This window comes from Myotis myotis, unplaced genomic scaffold (genome assembly GCF_014108235.1).
Source record: "Myotis myotis isolate mMyoMyo1 unplaced genomic scaffold, mMyoMyo1.p scaffold_m19_p_5, whole genome shotgun sequence".
Taxonomy (NCBI): domain Eukaryota; kingdom Metazoa; phylum Chordata; class Mammalia; order Chiroptera; family Vespertilionidae; genus Myotis; species Myotis myotis.
In genome coordinates, this window is record NW_023416357.1 from 9,155,449 (window position 1) to 9,173,522 (window position 18,074).

Below are 18,074 nucleotides of genomic sequence, written 5' to 3' on the forward strand. Positions count from 1 at the left end.
GATAAGAAGGGAATGCTGGCTGAACACAATGTACAAGGGAGCCCAGCAGATGCCCTTATTAAATTAGCTTCGTTTACAGTAGATTGCAGGTCCCAGGCTGGCTTAACATGAATGGATCTTGACATAACCGTTGGAACCTGGAAGCCTGATTAATTATTCTGCAGCTGCTCCGCCACACCACCTGCATATGTTGTTGTGCAGGTGACGTGCAGTTCCGAAAAGCCTCCTCATTAAAGACTGACATGCAAATTGCCACACATGTGCCATCTACCGCCCCTCACATGTTTGGATGGGAGGTGAACAGGGATGTGGCACGCTGTTAGTTACTCTGATTTCCTTCCTCCCAGCAGGATGACCAGGAAGAGGGGAAGTGCACACTGAATGCTTTTCATGCTGGAGAATCAGCAGTGAGGTGTGAGCGGTACGCATGTGGTTCCCAGAGGAGAGTGGGGCCTCCTGTCTTCCTCGTAGCAAGAGTGTGCTGGCTCACACCTTATCACCACCAACCCGATTCTTTTTCCCAGCCAATGGGGGGTGGATCTGACCCAGGCTTGTGGTTTTTTACCCCACCCCTGGCAGCTTTGAAACCCTTTACTCAGAAACTCTCAAGGAAAGCATTGCTCAGTCTCAGCACTGTTGACATCTTCTACCTGCCAAGTCTTTATTGTGGGGGTGGGAGGTCCTGTGCATTGTAGGATGTTTAGTAGAATTCCTGGTCTCTACCTATCAGATGGCTGCAATATCTCCCCAGTCATGACATTCAGACATGAAAATGTCCCCTGTGTTAGGAGGGGCAAATCGTTCCTGATTAGGAACCACTCCATTAATAGTTTTGGTGACAAGAGATGCCAGAGTTCTCCATGGTAAATCCCATGTCACCTTTCAACCAACTGCAACCTGTTGACATGACCAATGATAGCCATCTCAATGACTAAGAAGGAATATCCGTTGTTTTTCCATGCTGGTAATAGAGCTACCAAGGAGACCAAAATCTTGGACATAAGAGATTTGTGGCTCTAACATTATTAAAATCCTGTTCCGACCAGTCATGACAGAGATAAAAACGCCAATTTATGAGTGGGATTAAACTGTAATATTAGCCAGCCTCCCTACGGTGATATGAATAGCTCCTAACAAAACAATTTTGATTCAGCCAATGTTCGGCAGATCATCATAAAGAATAGGGGATGGGCACCATATAACCAAATCAATTTAGGAATGAAAGCATTCGGAGCTTGTCAGCTGCTCCCCTGTGTCCATGTGTAGTCCTGCCAAATAGTGTTGTCCACTCTTGGCGAACTCTTGAAGTCACCGTGCACCAGTGGCCTCTGCACATTTATCCTCATTATCTCTAAATATAATAATGAGAGTCTACATTCTCATGGAGCCTTAACACATTTCGTACGGCTCAGGAGTTTTCTCGTGTTTCTCGCGCCATCTGTTAAGGACTGCTCACGAGTGTTCTCGTTTCTCATGCCCATGGAAAAAGGAGTGAATCTAGATACTTATGTAAATTTTGTTTGGTCCCTCTTCATAGAAGAAAATGTTTTACGCAGTACCATACATTAAAAAAGTACTAGGAACTTTAATTGTTTAATTGTTTTTTGTAAATAAAAATGTTATAATTATTGAAAAACAACACCTAAAGTTCATTATGATGATTTAAATAACGTGCAGTTTGCCCAAAAACGTGCGGTCCCTGGCGTATGTCTTAGAGATTTCTATGCGGTACGCAATGTGTTATTAAGTTACTTCCTGATACTCAAGGGGGACATGAACTATTTCTGTCTCCAGGGCACAGCAACAACAGTATTGTCGGTGACACCTCACTGCCTGGAAACAGTCCCTTAGTGTTTGGCACAAAAGCATGAGTTCAGTGCAAGTGACAACATAATAACCCTGTCCCATAAAACAGAGACATACATGGTGACCCTCATCTGTACACTGGGTTACAGGGAACCATAGTCTTAGTCATGGTGAGCAGCTGAGATTTTATTTTTTCCTCGGGAGTTTTTGTAGCACACTCATATTCAAGCTAGAACTTTGATTTTTGTTCTTAAGTCCATGGTTCTTGTTACATAATAAAGTTTTGTGACTTATCAATCAGAGTCTCTTGACTCTGATAACTACAGCACACACTAAAGGGAGAGGAAGGGAGATGGAGAGGGGGATAGAAACATCAGTGATGAGAGAGAATCATGGATCAGAATCATTGATTGGCTGCCTCCTGTGCGCCCTACACTAGGGATCAAGCCTGCAACCCGGGCCTGTGTCCTGACCAGGAATCGAACTGTGACCTCCTGGTTCATAGGTCATCGCTCAACCACTGAGCCACGCCAGCTGGGCTCCAGCAAACACATTTTAAAGAACTCCAACACCCTCCCAAAGCCTACCAGGAGAAGTCAAGTCTTTAGACTTGGCAGACTATTTAGACACCGATGGAAACTATCACATTGTTGGTCGGGAGCAGCTTCTCCTCAGTGAGAACTTACTAAACAAAGACCCTGAGTATCCCCTGTCCTGCCAGCAGGATCCTCACCTTTTCCAACCAGCCCCACTTCCCTCCCAGGGCTGTGAGAATCCCAGCACCAACATAAACCCAGAGTGTAGCACGGGGCGTTTGTGTTCAAAGTGTTGTTCATTGTGCTCAATCCTTTAAACATAGCAGATGGCTTTTCAATTTGTCTAGAAAACCCCTTTAGAGACTACGTATTTGCTCATTAGAGTGGTTTTGTTTCAGGCCGTGACATTTCGGCATATCCACACCATCACGATAGTGCTGGAATATTCATCAGCGAGCCAGCCCCACTCCCGGCCTGAAAGGGCACGTGTATTCATTTTCTTCCACACTCGGTGCTGATATGCCAGCTGATAAAACACAAATAGCAGGGTGGGGATTTTCAGTTTTGGACCACACTGTTAATATACAGGGTTACATTCCCATGGTTGGATAAGCAAAAGGGTATCAGGGAGTTTCCCCAACACAAACAATGTTCTTCTCACTTAGGTAGTGGACACTTTTTTCACTGTGATTGCAGTGTAAACTCTTCTGAGGCCACCTCACATTTCAAATCCAGACACTCACCTATCATAAGTACATGGAATAATTTCCATAGCAACCAAGCCTCCTTCTTTTCGGTTTTTTAGTATTGTCATTTTAAAATGCAAAGCAGCTGGTTGGTTAGTTGCATAAATCACAGCCCCACTCCCACCCCCCTCAATGGAATTGATTAAAAATGTGCAGAACGTAGTGGTCTTATTTTTCTAGAAATTATAGAATTTCAATAAAAGCCCAGTTTTTCATAATCACGTAGCTTTGTGCTATTCTTTCTCATGACTTTAATCTCTGTATCCTTGCCAAAAAAAAAAAAAAAGGAGCCAGAAATAACAAATACTTTCCAAGCCGAGCCTACCATGGAGGTGGGTAGTTTCCATTCCTTTCATCTTCCCTTATTGTAGCAGCTGAAATGGGGCTCTGGAGAGCGTTCCATTCCTGAAATGGAGTCTTAATAGATGCTGAGAGAGTTGCTGGGTTATCTGAAGAATCCTGACCTATGCTGATGAAGGAAAAGCACTTCAGAAAACATCCCAAACTGTTTGAATCTAGAGACATCCATGTGAACAATCACCAGTCTAGTTCAAAGTTTTTTTTATGGAAACCTTTTCACAAGAGAGTCACACTCCACACGATGCTTTCCCTCCTCCTGTCCCCACCCATGCCTACCTCTCTGCCCCCTCCTGCACCCCAGCCATCGGAGAACAAGCCCTCTGGAGGCCGTCTCCCTGGGTGCTGCCTCCCAGGCCATCTGTGAAAGTGCTTTATGCAATATGAGTGCTTCCCAGGGGCTTCTGAAAACAGATACAATGACTCTGGAATCCATAAACCTCTTTTGTCAGTACCTCTCCCAGATCTGAGCAGGAAGGTTTCCTGCCCAGGGCTCCATGCTGAAGAGAGCCCCATATATCAGAAGCACACACACAACGTGATATGAAGCACATGGGTGCCTCTGTGTTGGAATCTGCTTCTCAACTGTGGCAACATGCAAATTCTAACTTTAAATATTCATGCTTCTAACTGACACGGTTCAGGCCCTGGGGAAATGTTTCCCTATATCCTACTGGTAGAAACCAAAGCCACGATACCCAAACACCATGAAGGTCTGGGTTATGCCCCTATTGATAGTGAATATGGATACAGTGAGGGGCCAAAGGGGGATGTAGGCAGCAGATATACTAAAGTTAAAAAATATTTAAGACAAATTAATTTGTCAAACCTTACCCTCAGCATGGAGGTAATAGCTAATAGCTTCATGCAGAACAAAGGATCATTTCCCAGGAGGGCTGAACATCACTTCTTGCTCTTCTTTATGTTCCAATTCATGATTCTGGAGATCTTCATGGGTTGGTGCAATATTTATAAGAGTTGGACTTGGCAGAGGAATATTTTGCAAACAATTCATTCTTCCCTTAAATGTGTGCATGTAGGAATAACACCAAGAAGCATGATACCATTTCTTTATGTTGGCAACTAGTTGGAAGATGAACTGCAAATAGTTCTATAAGAATATTTAGTAAAATGGAATAACATTTAACAATATATCTAAATATCAGCTTCATTTTAATTTTTTTATTGAAAATGTTATATTCATTAATTGCAGTCTACATTTTTGCCTTTAAATTTAATTGGTAATTACCAATATTAAGTTTTATAATGCTATATAAGAATAATAGCTTTAATCCACTCATCTGCTGATGGGAACCTAAGCTGTTTAGTATAATAAATACAAAAACTCTCAAAAAAAAGAATAATAGCTTTACAGAAAATTTTCAATTTGTCATTTATGAAGGTAAAATTTCAAGGTAGGAAAATACAACATATTTTATTCAAAAGTTTGTCAATTGATTTATAATTATCAACGCCCAGTATACACAAATGTTAGAAGCAGGCTTGTTTTTTTGCCTTTAGTCAATAATTCCCAATTTTTCCTTATGACCCAGCAATTCTACTTCTGGGTACATATCCAAAGAAACCCAAAACACTACTTTGAAAGAAATGCACCCCTATGATTATTACAGTGTTACTGACAATAGTCAAGCTATGGAAGCATCCCAAGTGCCCATCAATAGACACGTGGATAAAAAAGCTGTGGTACACATATGCAATGGGATATTACTCAGCCATAAAAAGAATGAAATCCTACCAATTGCAACAGCATGGATGGACTTAAAGGGCATTATGCTAAGTGAAAGAAGTCAGTCAGAGAAAGAGAAATACCACATGATTTCAGTTATTGTGGAATCTAAAAAACAAAATAAATGGACAAATAAAATTGAAACAGACTTGTAGACACACAAAACAGACTGATGGTTGCCAGTTGCCAGTGGGACTTGGTGAAAAGGGTGATGGATTAAGAAATACAATTGGTAGCTACAAAATAACCATGGAGATGTAAAGTACAGCTTAGGGAAAGTAGTCAATAATATTGTAATAACTATGTATGGTTGCCAGTTAGGTACTGAAAACATCAGGGGGGACACTTGGTAAAGTTTATGATTGTCTAACCACTATGTTGTACACCTGAAATCAATACCACATAATATTAAATGTAAACTGTAATTGAAAAATAATTTTTAAAAAAAGAAGAACAAATAACAGACTTCCCAATTTCATGTTCCTTTTCTAGATGGCCTCTCACCAGGCTCACCAGGCTCCTCTCTCCAGACTGCTTTTCCAGAGTTTCCTTGGATTCTCAGCAGGAAATAAAAATGGCCCAAAGTTATACAGCTTCTCAAGCCCACTCCCAGGACTGTCCCTTCCCTGATCTTTTCTTCCAGCACTCACAGATACACAGACACACGATCTCAAGGCTAGGGAAGTGAGAGCTGTCAAAGCTGTCTTACTAGAATGCTGGGCAACCTCTCCCAAATCTACCTTAAGATGTGTGTGCAAATGGAAAGAGTTTCCTTCTTGCCCTTCAACTTGTGACTTTATGACCCATTCTAAAGTGATAAAGGATTTATTTGCATCAAGTATGTAAGGCATATTCTGTGAGCAAGGCAACATTTTCTCATTAGTGAGTCATTCTCTCAAAAAAAAGAAAGAAAAAGAAAAATTACTAATGTGGGCTACAATTAGTTGGTGAAAGTTTCTAGAACATTGCTTTTCAATAGTCCTTATATTTTTAGATCTTTGCTTATTGTCTAAATTTAAGGCGTTAAACATGCCTTTGAACTTTATTTGAAGTAAACTACTGTTGTATTTCTATTTTAAGAATGCTAAGGTCTGGCTAGTGGGGAGGAGGCTGTTTCTCTAATCTGTGCTTTAATGTGTACAGGGATTGTCTCTCAGATGTGTAATGCATCTGTAAGATGGTATTAACAACAATTTGTCATGATTAGGGACAAATTAGGTAGTCCTTTGACTGTCATGTTGTAATCCTAATGAAAAGTGTCAAAATAATTTTATTTTCCTCTGAAATATCTCAATCAATTACCTTTAGCTGATTGCCAGAACATTAACCTTGGTTTGCCTTTCAGATCTGCTGTTCCCAGAATGGTGTATATATAGATATGGTATTAAATAACTCAAGATTTAAAGTTGATTTGTTAGATTTTTTTTTCTCTGCTATATAAATAAAATTGATTCTATTAATCATGAAAAAAATGTATTAAGTATTTTCCTGGGTTTAAAAAACATATCTCAAAGTATCAAATGAACCCTAACATTTATGGCTGGTGCAGGTCCCATTCAGATTTTTAATGTCCATAGAACTCCTCTATGATCACATGGAACTTTAAAATAATTGACCCAACGAAGTGACATCTATTGCTAGGATTAGTATGGAAAATGACACCCATAAGATCTCCTTGACAATGTTGGGGAGACCAGGCTTCCCAGGAAGGTCAAACTCATGGTTCACATGAATGAAGCAGGTTCAGATAACAGGCAAAGGCAGACCATATATTAGCATTTTAACGGCCCAAGAGAACAGGGTTTATACTGGCAACAACATCCTTGAAGCCCCCATCTCCACCCCAGTTCTGTCCCTCAGTCCCTTTCTATTGGAGCTTTGTTATCTCTTAGAAACTGGGAAAAATTGGGGTGCTTGTACAGAATAATGATTCATGGGTCCCTCACCACAAAGCTGAGTTCTTAATTATTCCAATTGCTTTAGGGAAAAATACAGGAAGACTGAATTATAAATAATATTGAACTTCTCAACAGTTCAGCAAAATTTTGCATGAGTAGTCTTTATGCACTTCCTCCTATACTTGATTATAAACTCCTCAAGGATGTAATACCTTAATCAATAAAGAAAAAAATAAACACCTCAAGGGCAGGAATAATACTAACGCATCATTGCCTGCCCCAAATATCCACCACCATGGAGATATTCAGATATTGTTTGCTGCTTGAGCAAATAAAGGAATGGACTTCTGTCTCTGATAAGATGTGTGGTGAGGTATCCAATGAAAACTAAAAAGACAGGAAAATATTTTTTAAGCCTTATTAATTGCATTGAAGACATTGCAAGGTTGGGGGTAGGGCGGGATTTTCAGGCCAAATTCTACCTGTGGTAGAAAACACAGATAATTTTATTTTCTTGTAGGAGGAAGCCAATCTTGCCCTGAGAACATTTGCTAAGCCTTGTAAATCTGAACTTCAGTTTTCATGGCCTCCCTGGTACAGGAACAGAAAGCTGTCAAGTGGAGAGTTTAATGGGGGACCTTTTCCTTCGAAGCTTCATTTTCAGAGTGAGTCTGACCAGATATACTTTTCTCAACAGGAGGGCACTTCAAGGAAAGTTGCTTTGGTGCTGAACAAAAAAGGGAGAAATGTCCCTGACAAGTTATAAACAAAAACTGGTCATTATTCAGATTTGCAAACTAAATTGAAATTCACTAGAAACCTGTAACAAATGTGCTACATTGCTACAGGATATTGATGGTGGGAGATTCTGTGCATGGGGACACAAGGGGTTTGTTAACAACTCTGTGCTTTCATTCAGTTCTGCTGTAAACCTAAAAATGCTCTAAAATATAAAATCTATTAATTAAACAATACTTTTGTAAGGAGAATGCACACAGTCAAAACCCAAAAATATCCAAAGAAACATGTCTTCATGAGTAAAATTGAGCAGAAATTTGAGCAGAAATGGAGCTCTTCAATTTTCAAATATTGAAGTAATAAGACCCACAATTTAAAATAAATCAAATACAAAACTGACAATATTTTCAAGAAATATGAAATATAAAGTACAGTGTAAGAGATTTGAATGACAATGAGAGAGTAGTTTCAGAAATGATAAATATAACACCAGCAATAGAAAACTCAACAAACGGAATTATCAGCAGATTAGATACTTCTGAACAAAGACATTGTAAACTGAAAAATAGGCCAAAGGAAACACTTCAAAATGCAGCACAGACAAGAGATGAAAAGTCTGAATAAACAGCCAAAGACAGAGAAGATAGAGTGAAGGTCCAGAAAGAGAAGAAGAAGGAGGAAACTAAGGCAATATTTGAAGAGATAATGGCTGACATTTTCCATGATTGATACTAGATATTGATTCATAGATTTTGGAATCTTAAAGGATACCAAGCAGGATGAATACAAAGCAATCCCTATCTAGTCTTATCATAGAGAAATTGCTCAACAACAAAGACCACTGGGAATTTTAAGGCAGTAGGAGAGAAAAAGATGATTACCATCAAGAGTTACATTTGGACTTAGTATGGACACTGTAGAAGATTGGAGGGATAGCTCTGATTTGCTGAGAGAAAATACTTGTCAACCAAAGGAAGGGGAAAAATCTCAGTCTCAGAAAAAGGAAAAGTTGGCTACCTGCAGACCTTCTCAAAAGGAAAATCTAAAGGAAGAAGGAATGTGATCACAGATAGATCTATGATGCAAAAGGGAATAAGGAGCATATAAAGTGGTAAGTGTGAGCACGTATTAGTGAACATAATACTGAAGCAGATGTAAGTTATCATAGATATGTAAGCCAATCCTGTCCAAATTACACAGATGATCTGACTTCTTCTCACTACTTGCATTGCCACCAACTTAAGCTAAACCAACATCATCTTTTGCTTGGATTGCTGCAACGGTCTTTCACACCTGTCTTCTGCTTCTGCCCTCAGCCAGATTGATCCCTTACCCATGTAAATCAGTTCATGAGACTGCTCTGTTCAAAACACGCCAATGGCTCTTATTTCCATCAGAATAAAGACACAGTCCTGGCCGGGCAGGTGTGGCTTCTGGCTCTGTGGTTGAGCATCAACCTATGAACCAGGAGGTCACCTTTTGATTCCCGGTCAGGTAAGGTCACATGCCCAGGTTGCACTCGATACCCAGTGTGGGGTGTGCAGGAGGCAGCTGATTGGTGAATCCCTCATCATTCATGTTTCTATCTCTCTCTTCCCGTCCCTTCCTCTCTGAAACGAATAAAAATATATTTAAAAAAAGAAGAAGAAGAAAGTTCTGAAAGACCTACAAGGCTACAGGATCAGGCCCCTTTTGTCTCTGGCCTCATTTCATAAAACTCTTCCTCATTATCTTTATTCAAGTCGAACTGGACTCCTACTGTTCTTGAACACATCAGAGAGGTTGCTGCCTCACAGCTGTTAAAGCTCTGCTCCCTCTGTCTAGAATGTTCTTCCCTCAGAAACACATGTCTCCCTCTCTCACCTCCTTCAGTCATCATTCAAAAGGTACCTTTTCAATGAGACCTGATTGGGAAAAGGCACTGAGGAGGGTCCCTTCTAATGAACTGGTATTGTTATATTCCTTGTGTTACTTGAGTGTTTGATTCACAACCATTCTTTAAAATCATTACATTTGATTTATGCACACCTCTATGTATTTCAACACTAAAAATGAAAAGTATTGAATGAATCAACAAACAAATGAACAATGGCTGTTGATTGGCAATTGCCTTTTCCAGAAGAGCTCTTACCTTGGGTTTCATATAACATTTCTGCTCACAATTTAGGAAACTTAATTGAACAAGACTCCTACCATCCCTCCTGAAATTGCTAGCAGTCCTATGCTTTTAAAAGAGCACTAAGTTTAAAAAAAAAAAAATAACAGTAGGTATTCCCGGAAACTCATTCAATAGCATTTTAAACAATAAGTTCTTATTTTTTTTCTAAAGCTTTTTTATCTTCAAAGTTCCTGCTAAAGCTTGGGATTCTGTTTGCTTTTTGTTCCTAAACTAGGCAATCTTCATAACAACTGTATTTCAATGGAAACTCCCATACAGGTGTAAGAAGCCAGCTCCTTGCCCACTATTGTGGCATGCTATTGGCACCATTGAGAAATAGCCAACCAAGGTGATAGTTTTCATTGTTTAGGCCATCTTTAACTCCTGGTTTTCCCTCAAGCTTATGACAGGCTTTGGAACTAAGCATGCCTACAGTCAAAGCCTTTCTTTACCATTTATTCACTGGAGAGCCTCCAGCAATTTCACTAGTTCTCCAAGCCCCTGTTTCTTCAGCCTTGTAGGGTAAATGAAAAGATATGAAACAAGACAGGCATGACACCTCTCGCCAAGATCTAACACATAATAGATAGTCACTACATGGAAATAATTATTATAGCAGAGTAGATTTGGCTGATCCAGAGGCGAAGAAGATGTGAATGGGGGCAAGAAGAAGAACAGAAGGAAGAATGGAATCCATTTCTTTCTACAAATGCATTCTCCAAAATGTAGGTAGGATTTAGATTACTAGTCAGTCTTTGGAGGTGACAGTGAGTTATCTGTGATCAGGGCACACAGAAGCTAAGTGAGGAATGTGGGTTCTCTCAGGCCAACGTCTTTCAAACAAGGCTCAGTGCCTCTGAGGAAATCTAGAGCCTCTGGAAGAAATGCATTGTTTTATCTCGTCCAGACCTGCAGCTGTGTCTGGTGCCTGGGAGCAGAGATTCCTGTGGTCCCAGGGAGGCTGCACTGAGTTCTTCATTTCAATATAGGTTAGGGTTTCTCTGGTTAAATTCTACCTCCTCATCTATTTTCTTGAATATACTCATCTTTTTTTAAAATCTGATGATTCCAACATCACCTGTCTGTTAAAAATTGTGGCAATAATTGGAGGTCTGCTTGAAAGGAGTTACTGTTTTCTTTCTGTTGAGGAGTCAGATTTTAGACAGATCACCTTAATCCACTCAGGAACGGACATGCTTTGGAGAGATGTTTTCATCTTTACAGAAGCTTGTCTCTTTCTGGTCCCCCCGTACTCCTCAGGTATAGCTCTCCCGGGGAACAAGTTGTATTTCTAGGCTGTTGACTAGGACCCTCTCTTTTCAGCTAGCCCTGATTTCTAATTTTTGTCTCTAAATTCATATGGCAGTTTAAGCTCTTCTAAGCCTTTCAGACTCTTAGCTGTCACTTTATATTTACTTTCCCAGTGTTCTGCCTTCACAAATATTATAAATTGGCAAATACTGCAAGGGGGGAATGCCATGGAATTTCAAGCTTAAAAATCTGACTAACCTCCTGTGCTTCTCTTTTGCCTCCGAAAGTTGCAGCCTCACTGTGTGCTGTTTGACACCCTCTAACATTTTCTTTGTGGTGGTGGTGGAGGTGGGCAGGGGCGGGTTTTCTACCTAGCGTTCCTTGTTGCTTTCTGTGGTTAGTTTTATCATTAGCAATCTACGCCAACATTACTGGAAGTAGAAAAATCTCCTTCTTGCTTTTTTAAAAGAGTTATTTTTCTCCTTTTACCTTAAAAATGCTCTTTGCTTCACTGAAGCAGATGGATCTGGAAATGCATGTAAGTTTTTCATAACTTCTCATTACAGGGCACAAACGAGCTCTCACCTAGTACTTTCACATTTCAAATCAACAGGTGTCCCTGGGGGTGAATGAGGACTAGTGAGTAGCCACCAGGGGTGTGTATATTCATCTTTAATGGCCTAATGGTTCAGCATTTTTAAACTGCTGTTAATTTCAATGCCAGTAATTCTTGGTCTTGTATGCTACACTTGGCCAGGAAGAGGACAGATCATCAAAAACCACAGATAATCCAATATCTCTTTTGGCCATTGGTTTCAAGCTTTCTCTCTGAATTATTTTTTTTCACTAGAGATCTTATTTTACATAAATATTTTTTATGTTCCAGGGGACACACAAATATACAAGAAAATTTCCAAAGACAAAAGAGAGAGTAAAAGTGGACAGGTAGGGGTCCTGAAAAATTATTCAAGTGAAAAACTATCTTTAATATGAAGGAGAATTTTTAAGTGGTACCATGTATCAGGCACTTAAGATATATTTTTAATAGTAACAACAGCCCTTTAACATATTAGAAAACAGAGCCAGTGTGGTTAAGAAACTTGTTCAGAGACATCCTACTAGTAGTGGGTGGCATTCCTAGGTAAAACAAAGCAAACTACTTCCTATTATTAATGGAGAGATTACAACTTTTTTTTTTTATTCCAGGTGGAAAAAAGAAGTCCAGCAAACCCAGCCAGTGTGGCTCAGTGGTTGAGTACTGACCTATGAACCAAGAAGTTACGGTTCAATTCTGGTCAGGGCACATGCCCAGGTTGCAGGCTTGATCTCCAGTAGGCAGCCGATCAGTGATTCTCTCTCATCATTAATGTTTCTATCTCTCTCTCCCTCTCCCTTCCTCCTGAAATCAATAAAAATATGTATTTTTAAAAGTCAGCAAGAATATCCACCAAGGTTTTGAGCAGACTTAAAAGCAGTATTTGAACTTTTAGTTATTTTTACACATATTATTTTCATTTACATTTTTATTGAGATAATTCCATATTTTCATGCAGCTGAAAGAAATATACTAAATATAATACTGAGATCTCCAATTTCCTATTACCTGTTTTCCTCCAATGGTATTATCTTGCAAAACTATATTACAATATAGCTATGTATGGTGTTAGATGGGTTCTTGATTTATCTGGGTGATCGCTTCATAAGTTATATAAATGCCTAGTCACTACGTTTTACACCTGATACTAAGATAATATTGTACATCAACAGTAATTGAAAAATAAAAAACATTTAAACTATACTACATCAGGACCAGGTTAATGACATTCATACAATCCACCAATCTTATCCCCATTTCTCCAGCTTTACTTGTGCTCATTTGTGTACCTGCCTATATATTTATTTCTGTACAATTTTATCACACATGTGAATACATATATCTATCACCACAGTTACGATAAAGACAGTCCCATCACCACAAGGATCCCTCATGTGATCCTGTTATCACCACACCCACCTGCCTTCCTCTCTCCCTCCCAGGTCCCTAACCCCTGCTAACCACCATCTGTTCTCCATTCCTAAAAGTTTGTCATTTCAAAGATGACACAAGTGAAATAATACAGCATATAATCTTTAGGTTTGGCTTTTTCCACTCAGCATAATTTCCTGGAGATTCATCCTCGCTGTTATGTGTATTAATAGTTCATTCCTTTTTACTGCTGAGTCGTGTTCCATGTCTTAGATTTACTACAGTTTGGTTTAACATTTACCCATTGAAGAACATCCAGGCCAGCTTCCAGACTTTGGCTTTTATTAATAAAACTACTATAGACATTTGTGTATAAATAAAAGTTTTAATTTTTCTGGGATAAATGCCTAATGGTGTATTTGGTAGGCCATATGATAACTGCATGTTTAGTTTTAAAAAATAAAACAAAACTGCCAACTGTTCTCCCAAGTGGCTATACTATTTTACCTTCCCAACAGTAATATGGGATTTATTTAGTGTCCACATCCAGAATTTGGCATTGACACTATATTTTATTGTAGTTATTCTGATAGGTGTGTGGCGATATCTCATTGTGGCTTTAATTTGCATTTCCCCAATGGCTAATGATGTTGTCTTTACATACTTTTGGCCCTTGTTTTAATTCTCCTATTTAAACTGATATTTACTTTATTAATGATTAAAAAAATTAAATAAACTTGATTTTTAAAATCCATCCCCTTCGTCTCTCCTCCTTTGAGACTCCAGTTCCTCTTAACTAGACTTTTTATCCAAAATCCAATGGACCATCACCAAATCTCCTTATTCATGACTGTGGTTATTATAAAGATGCTGAAATGGATACTGCATTTATAAACTTCCTTTGAAAACTGTGTAATATAAAAAATTTCAAACATAAACTAGGTGAATAGTATAGTGAACTCTCATGTACCCATTGCCTCCAGCTTCAAGAATTACCCAAATTTTGTCAATATTATTTCATTTATTTTTCCAATTTTTGTTATTATTTTCTGGGGTATTTTAAGCAAATCCCTATATCATATAACTTTACCCATGAATCAATACCTTTCCTTGACAAGGTCAAGTCATGAAATTGTCTAACCTGAAGACTTTAAATTGAATGTGGAGCAAAGGTTCAAAATGGTCCCTTTTTGTATATTGGGGGGGGGGGGGGGAATCAGTGCTTGCAGAACATGATCTATTAGGCAGGTGTACTTCTTAGAATGTTTTATTGAATTATTTTTAACATAATTACTCTTTCTGGTCTAGATGTCACTTTACAGATAGGCAGAATGACCTTTTGTGCTATGGTCTCCATAAAATGAGAAAGATGCTACCTTCTTTTTAAAAAAGTCATATGAGATAAACACATGGGTCAGTTATTTTTTTGACTTTAAGTCCTCATTTTTTTTCCCTTCCACCATAAGAAGTGACTTTTCAGTTTATGCCCAAGTAAACTTCTGTAACCATGCCCAGTTCCACCACCAGCTCTGTGTCCCTGAAACAGTTCCACCTCTCGTGGATCCTGCAGACGACAATGAGGTCATGTCCCACTTGCTTCTTTTCTGAAACACACAGCTGGCTCAGTCTGGTCAGCGAGTCTCATGGCTGCATTCCCTGAGTCACCACAGTATTTCAATTGACCCCTTCAGAACAGATTGCATCTATGTAATAGCCTTCCACAATAAGACTTCTACACTCAAATGACAATGGCCTTTGATTGGTGTGCCCCTTTCTCTGGACCAGGATTGTTCTACTTCGTATCCTTCCCATAACTCTCTCTCACAGAAACTTCAGATTTTCTCAAACCACGCATAAGAGATTGTCCTCCAACCAGTCCTTACCAGGAGTATGGCATTGTTTATGGTAGAATTCCTTTGGATTTTGTACAGATCATAATTCATAATTCATAAATTACTTGATCTCAATGTTTTGTGTTTTGCTTTTTTGTTTGTTTTTGATTCATTTAAAAAGCTGCTTTTTTTCTAAACATTTTACTGAACAACCTGTGTCCATTTAAAAATGTGCTGAGCAGGTGATAGTATGAAATCTAATGTCAAGACCCTCTGAACAGTCTTTCATGATACACATACTTTCCTTCACATAAAAGAAAACTCAACACAATTATGAGTTTACTCTTAAATGCAATTATTTAAGAGCTATTTCTCTCCACTCCATACCCCTGGCACCTAGCATGCTGCTTGCTCAGGCAGGTGCTCATGCCAGCTATCAATTTCTTGCCTTCCAGCTCCAAACCCGCCCTTCACTGCCACCTGGCAGGATGCTAAGGGTTGTCAGTAGAAGGTGCTGGAGAGACAGTGGAGGAGGAAGTTTCTCCTCCTGGATGGTGTTGCTCTCTCAAATGGATGCTGCAGCTCTTGGTTTCTCCATTGTCCAACCCCAGCAGCACACACGGCTTCTCCAGCATCCAGAAACTGCTGCCCAATAGGCCGCTCCAGGTCCTGGCACCTGCTGTGCCTGGTGACCAACGGGCCCCAGGGGCGGCAGCTCCCCCCAGCACTCCCTGGGATGGCTCTGCAGTGAGCATCTCCAAGAGACACCTCCCCGTGAGCAGCTTCCCTGGAATCATTCCAGGAGGCTTTGTGGCAACTACTGAAATGTGGCTCCCCTAGGAGTCAGCTTTCTCTGGCACCTCAGAGGCAGACTTCCCGCAGTTCTGCTGGCCCAGCACCACGTGACTTCTCTGCGACCCAGCAAGCCCAGCTGTTGTGCGCCTCCCCACAGGTCTGGATCTTGGTCCTGGAGGCGTCTTCCTTGGATGCTCTTTGTCAACACTACGGGTGTGGCTGGTCCTTACACCCACTATTCATGTTATTTCAACTTCACTTGCTTTCTGACTTTCCAATTCCTCATCACTCCAATCCCATTATAATTAATATTTCTTTTTAAAAAAATATTATTTACCAATTTGAGAGGGGGTGGAGGGAGAACCTAAATGGTTACTGGCATATCACCAAACCAATTTTGTGTTTATTTGCTGTTATTATTTAGAGTTACATATTAAAAAGGAAAAACTGAATTGTGTATGACTATGATCCCATGCCACTGAATTAATTTATCTGCTCTTTAATTTATTCACTCCTTTACTAATTTTTTTTTTTTATTATTATTATGTATGAGACCAAGCGTCCCTGGCTGCTACAGGAGTCTAGCAGACAGGTATAGTTAAGAAACAACTTTATTTTGAGCAGGGGGAACGACAACACAGCACTTAACAGCTATATTGTAGTCTGAATCCTGCTTTTAAAAATTTATTGAACAACTAGTTTGCCAAGCACACACAAATAGATTTCTTGGGATAATGAGAGTTGATAAATATGCAAAGAGAATCCAGATGGCCAAGCCAATAGCAATTTCCTTGAATATCTTATTTCAGAAATACTAGAGTTCAAGACTGCCTTTAAAAGGACAAGAAAAACTGACATTCTGGCCCAAGGTAATATTCTGGTACAGCATTTTATTTTATTTTTTTTTAATTAAATCTTTATTGTTCAGATTATTACATTTGTTCCTCTTTTTTCCCCCCCATAACTCCCCTCCTCCCAGTTCCCACCCCACCCTCCGCCCTCACTCCCCACCCACTGTCCTCATGCATAGGTGCACGATTTTTGTCCAGTCTCTTCCCGCATCTCCCACACCCCTTTCCCCCCCAAGAATAGTCAGTCCATTCCCTTTCTATGTCCCTGATTCTATTATAATCACCAGTTCATTCTGTTCATCAGATTATTTATTCACTTGATTCTTTTTTTTTTTAATTTATTTTTTTTAATTAAATCTTTATTGTTCAGATTATTACATTTGTTCCTCTTTTTTTCTCCCCCCATAACTCCCCTCCTCCCAGCTCCCGCCCCACCCTCCGCCCTCACTCCCCACCCACTGTCCTCTTCCATAGGTGCACGATTTTTGTCCAGTCTCTTCCCGCATCTCCCACACCCCTTTCCCTCCCAAGAATAGTCAGTCCATTCCCTTTCTATGTCCCTGATTCTATTATGATCACCAGATTATTTATTCACTTGATTCTTAGATTCACTTGTTGATAGATGCATATTTGTTGTTCATAATTTGTATCTTTACCTTTTTTTTTCTTCTTCCTCTTCTTAAAGGATACCTTTCAGCATTTCATATAATACTGGTTTGGTGGTGATGAACTCCTTTAGCTTTTCCTTATCTGTGAAGCTCTTTATCTGACCTTCCATTCTGAATGATAGCTTTGCTGGATAAAGTAATCTTGGTTGTAGGTTCTTGGTATTCATCACTTTGAATATTTCTTGCCACTCTCTTCTGGCCTGCAAAGTTTCTGTTGAGAAATCATCTGACAGTCGTATGGGTATTCCCTTGTAGGTAACTGAGTTTCTTTCTCTTGCTGTTTTTAAGATTCTCTCTTTATCTTTTGCTCTTGGCATTTTAATTATGATGTGTCTTGGTGTGGTCCTCTTTGGATTCCTTTTGTTTGGGGTTCTCCACGCTTCTTGGACCTGTAAGTCCATTTCTTTCACCAGGTGGGGGAAGTTTTCTGTCATTATTTCTTCAAATAGGTTTTCAATATCTTGCTCTCTCTCATCTTCTGGCACCCCTATAATTCTGATGTTGGTACGCTTGAAGCTGTCCCAGAGGCTCCTTACACTATCCTCGCATTTTTGGATTCTTTTTTCATTTTGCTTTTCCGGTTGTGTGTTTTTTGCTTCCTCGCATTTCAAATCATTGACTTGATTCTTGCGCTCCTCTGGTCTGCTGTCGGGAGTCTGTATAATATTCGTTACTTCAGTCCGTGTATGCTTAATTTCTAGTTGGTTCCCCAATATAACATCGAG

General features: G+C 39.6%; 1 non-coding gene across 1 annotated transcript; it reads right to left on the reverse strand.

Moving 5' to 3' along the window:
- Positions 1-16,374: 16,374 nt before the first annotated feature.
- LOC118657169 lies at positions 16,375-16,506 on the reverse strand. Its single transcript, XR_004967899.1, has one exon. It is a non-coding gene; the product is annotated as a small nucleolar RNA SNORA63 (small nucleolar RNA).
- Between the last annotated feature and the right edge of the window lie 1,568 nt (positions 16,507-18,074).